Source organism: Haliotis asinina, chromosome 2, assembly GCF_037392515.1.
Source record: "Haliotis asinina isolate JCU_RB_2024 chromosome 2, JCU_Hal_asi_v2, whole genome shotgun sequence".
Classification (NCBI taxonomy): Eukaryota; Metazoa; Mollusca; class Gastropoda; order Lepetellida; family Haliotidae; genus Haliotis; species Haliotis asinina.
This window is the reverse complement of record NC_090281.1, coordinates 9,305,924-9,311,232: the sequence shown is the minus strand read 5'-3', so window position 1 is coordinate 9,311,232 and position 5,309 is coordinate 9,305,924.

Genomic DNA, 5,309 nt, shown 5'->3' with positions numbered 1-5,309 from the left:
GGGCTAAGCAATAGTACCCAGTGCAAGTTGTGTGTGTGAAAGACTTTGGTTGTTGGTTGGGTGGTGGGTGGGGCGGGGACCGTGTGTGTGTGTGACTTAGGTAAGGTAGTTGTACGGGCTCTGGAATTGAGTCGTTGGTTTCCGTCACGACTTCAATATGTCATTGATCATTTATTGAAACATCATTTAAATTATATTTTGCAAGCTCTTTTAGTCGCACTGTTTTCTTATTCTAACACAGTCATGTTAGTGATATTATTCATCAGTCTTTTTCACCACTGCCCCAGCAATGTCGAGCAGTCAGGGGAAATGTATGTTTACATTTTATAAATAAGTACGAATCAGTCAAATTAACTTTCAGACCACAATGACCATTTTCTGTCATATGTACACGTCAAAAGCGGATCAACTTACCACACTTACAAACACTGAACAGCAAAGAAATGCAGCTCTGCCAAGTTCTTAAATAGACGACAGAAACATGAACCCGCAGTTTCAATTTAATTTTGTTTTTGTTTGGGTTTTTTGTTGTTTGTTTCTTAATGTATTTTTTATTGTGTTTCTTTTACCGTTCAGTATTTTTTCAATTTCTGGTGAGATCAGTGATTTTCAGTGATTCATACATTTATGTCTCATCACTACTTTGCCTCTGAAACTTATTAGAATTTTCGGCTGATAATTACTAATCTTTATTTTTTGGCATTCGTGTTCATATATATGATCTGTGATCGGAAGTTACCGTTCCCCATTTCTCCGTTCATGTTGTTAGTTTACAAATAGTTGGTGGTAACCACTACTTGGCAACGGAACATTGCAATAAAAATGAGATGTCTGCAAGTTTTCCGATGATCCAATAGTCAATCAAGTATTGCTTCACACTTACAGTGGCACATGTCTGACATTTAACTCGCGTTATCACATTGTCTGGTTGCACAATGTACACACTTCATTGTATTTGTAATTCCCTATCTGATGTATATTTTTGCACTTCTTTTGAATGTTTTATTGGTTTTTTTCCAGTTTGTTGTAATAAACAAAGTTCTTTTCTCATGTTTTTATCTTTCAAAAAATTAAAATCATCATTTCTCACGTACGTATTTCAAATTAATTCAATTACAAAATGGTTTCGTGTATCATGTTTAGAATACTAACTTGACACTTTGCTCGTTGGTTAAATTAACATCCGGGGCTCATGGTGTCGGGCTTTCCTCCCACCTCAAACAGACCCGTGAAGATCCGGGAATTGGTCTTCAGTAACCCATGTTTCTCGTGAAAGGCGTCTGACAGGATCGGGTGGTCAGGCTCGCTGACGTGACTGACCCATGTCATCGTTTACCATGTGCGTAGGTTGATGTTCATGCTCTTGAACACTGGATTGACTCGTCAAGACTTGCTCCTTAGGGACAGCCGCCATATAGCTGTATATTGCTGAATGCGGCGTTAAGCAGCATTGTATATTTACATACAGGGTCAAAATATTGTCACAGACATACTTCTATACATACCGTGATCCACGTTTATAGCGAACACTGAAATAGATGAATATGTAGAACTGTTTCATTGGACATGATGACTTGCACTATAGTTCACACGTACGGCGTATAGCAAACTGCGATTAAAACGAACAAAAAGTAATTTCTCTGAGTTTGTCATAAATGCTGTTCACTGTATACAACTGCATGTCTCAATCAAATCAATGGATACAGGCAATAGCATATGAATCCACGCAAATACATTAGTACTGAAACTAACACGCGTACCCAATCACCCCATGCCGTATAACCTTACCGTATGAGTACACAGCGCGGCTTACATGGGCATTATAACGGTTCTTCAAAAGGCGAATTTGTACAAAGGAATATTGGTCCTGAGGTGATTGTAAATGTCATATCAAAACAGAGGTGCAGACTTTCAACATTACTACACTGGATCTACAAGACAAGTGTATGGATGGCGACTTCTTATTTATTGTATAACACAGTACACTTCTTGTCCCTTCGTTTCTGGACCACTTCTTGTCCTTTCTCCAGGTTAAAGCACCGTTTCTGGACTACCTCTTGTCCTTTCTTCCGGTGAATAATACTGTTTCTGGATCACTTCTTGTCCTTTCTTCAGGTGAATCACACCGTTTCTGGATCACTTCTTGTCCTTTCTTCAGGTGAATAATACTGTTTCTGGATCACTTCTTGTCCTTTCTTCAGGTTAAAGCACCGTTTCTGGATCACCTCTTGTCCTTTCATCAGGTGAATCACACCGTTTCTGGACCACTTCTTGTCCTTTCTCCAGGTTAAAGCACCGTTTCTGGACCACCTCTTGTCCTTTCTTCTGGTGAATAATACTGTTTCTGGATCACTTCTTGTCCTTTCTTCAGGTGAATCACGCCGTTTCTGGATCACTTCTTGTCCTTTCTTCAGGTGAATCACACCGTTTCTGGATCACTTTTGTCCCTTCTTCAGGTGAATCACGCCGTTTCTGGATCACCTCTTGTCCTTTCTTCAGGTGAATCACACCGTTTCTAGACCACCTCTTGTCCTTTCTTCGGGTGAATCACGCCGTTTCTGGACCACTTCTTGTCCTTTCTTCAGGTTAAAGCACCGTTTATTGGACCACCTCTTGTCCTTTCTTCAGGTGAATAATACTGTTTCTGGATCACTTCTTGTCCTTTCTTCAGGTGAATCACGCCGTTTCTGGATCACTTCTTGTCCTTTCTTCAGGTGAATCACACCGTTTCTGGATCACCTCTTGTCCTTTCTTCAGGTGAATCACGCCGTTTCTGGACCACCTCTTGTCCTTTCTTCAGGTGAATCACACCGTTTCTGGATCACTTCTTGTCCTTTCTTCAGGTGAATCACACCGTTTCTGGATCACTTCCTGTCCTTTCTTCAGGTGAATCACGCCGTTTTTGGATCACTTCTTGTCCTTTCTTCAGGTGAATCACGCCGTTTCTGGATCACTTCTTGTCCTTTCTTCAGGTGAATAATACTGTTTCTGGATCACTTCTTGTCCTTTCTCCAGGTTAAAGCACCGTTTCTGGATCACTTCTTGTCCTTTCTTCAGGTGAATCACACCGTTTCTGGACCACCTTTGTCCTTTCTTCAGGTGAATCACGCCGTTTCTGGATCATTTCTTGTCCTTTCTTCAGGTGAATCACACCGTTTCTGGATTAAACTTAGAAAACTAAAATTCTACGCTGATAAAGTTTGGCCGTGCTTGTTCTAGTGACTGAATGACTAGTTTTACGCCGATTGTAGCAATATTTCAGCAATATCACGAAGGGAGACACCTGAAATGAGCTTCATACATTGTACCCATGTGAAGAATCGAACCCAGGTCTTCGGCGTGACGAGTGATACCTTTAACCACTGGGCTACCATACCGCCCCTGCTTGTTCTAGACGAACAATATGCATGTATCTACGACACATGCATTCAGGACATACGACACATAGGCTCAGTCCTCCTTTAGAATCCTCACAGGTAAATTTATAAACCTGAAAAATCTTAACAATCCTCCACACCCTACGCAAAAGCAATTCAAGAAATCCAAGATGCTCAAGATTGTCGAGCTGGAGTTGAAAGAAGCACCAGGAGTGGACGGAGTATCGTGGGAATTTTTTAAACGCTCTGATAATTTTCCATAAGCCAGTGTCATATTGAACAAAGTTGTTAGAACACAGTGTCTCAGGTATGTTTCAGCTCGGATTATTTCGACCATCAAGTAATTCTTAGCGTAGTAGGCAATATGTTCATTTTTTCCTGATAGTGATCATGGTAAATTTGTTCCCAAAAATATTGAAAATCTGATGTTAATTATATCTGTCGATGACATTGCGATTTCCCGCATTGCGAGTACTGTTCGAGGAACAGCCAGGCGTTTTAAAGAGATTGCGGCGTAAAACCCAACTCACTCACCCACTCTCTTTACAAACATGCTGGTCTAAACGGAGATATTTTTTAACTTAATAGATTAAATGTTATTATACCTAGAAATGAAGGGAAATACCACACGTTGATTTGTTGTCAGTCTGTAATGTGTGACAATGGAACCAATATGGGATTTGTTTAGTAAAACAGATTGGCATATTGCTGGTACAATATTTGACAGTGCAAGGTACGGAAATAGTATGTGCCGCAGCTGGATGTGCCGCAGCTGGATATACAGCAGCTGGATGTGCCGCAGCTGGATATACAGCAGCTGGATGTGCCGCAGCTGGATATACAGCAGCTGGATGTGCCGCAGCTGGATATACAGCAGCTGGATGTGCCGCAGCTGGATATACAGCAGCTGGATGTGTCGCAGCTGGATATACAGCTGCTGGGTGTGTCGCAGCTGGATATACAGCAGCTGGATGTGCCGCAGCTGGATATACAGCTGGATGTGCCGCAGCTGGATATACAGCAGCTGGATGTGCCGCAGCTGGATATACAGCAGCTGGATGTGTCGCAGCTGGATATACAGCAGCTGGATGTGCCGCAGCTGGATATACAGCTGCTGGATGTGCCGCAGCTGGATATACAGCAGCTGGATGTGCCGCAGCTGGATATACAGCAGCTGGATGTGCCGCAGCTGGATGTGCCGCAGCTGGATGTGCAGCTGCTGGATGTGCCGCAGCTGGATATACAGCAGCTGGATGTGCCGCAGCTGGATATACAGCAGCTGGATGTGCCGCAGCTGAATGTGCCGCAGCTGGAATAAGAAGTCATCATTGGTGAAATTAAATAGGCATCAAATAGACCATCCTCGATATCTCCAGGGTATACATTCCGAAAAGTCTCCACTATACCCTGGACGCATCTACCGATCGACCCGATAATTTTATTACCTCCCTTTGCTGGTTCCGCATTCTCACAGTAGCCAATCAGCTAGACCGCCGTTATAACCGAGCTTGCCAGTGTCAACAAAGGTAGCAGTCACAACTGCGAAGGTTTGCTCGCCGTGCGACTCACAGTTTGGGGAAATCACACAGACAAATTTATAGGTCCTTTTAAAACTTTTAAATATATATACAAGAACCCCATCTACCTCTTTCAGAGAACCTCTGCATGGTAGACAATTCAAAAAGCGAAAGTGAGTTGTGATTGGTTCGCTCAAGTCCCCAGCGTAGACACCTGATTGGATAAAAGGCTAGCCAAGGGAGGTAATGCATTTATCGGGCTGAGCCGTAGATGCATCCAGGGTATAGTGGAGACTTATCGGAACGTATACCCTGGAGATATCGAGGATGCAAATAGACACGCGTTATGCAATAGTGATTTCGCGTATGTGTAGTATACCAAGAGGTCGGTGATAGGTGTTGTCGTCTTCATTTA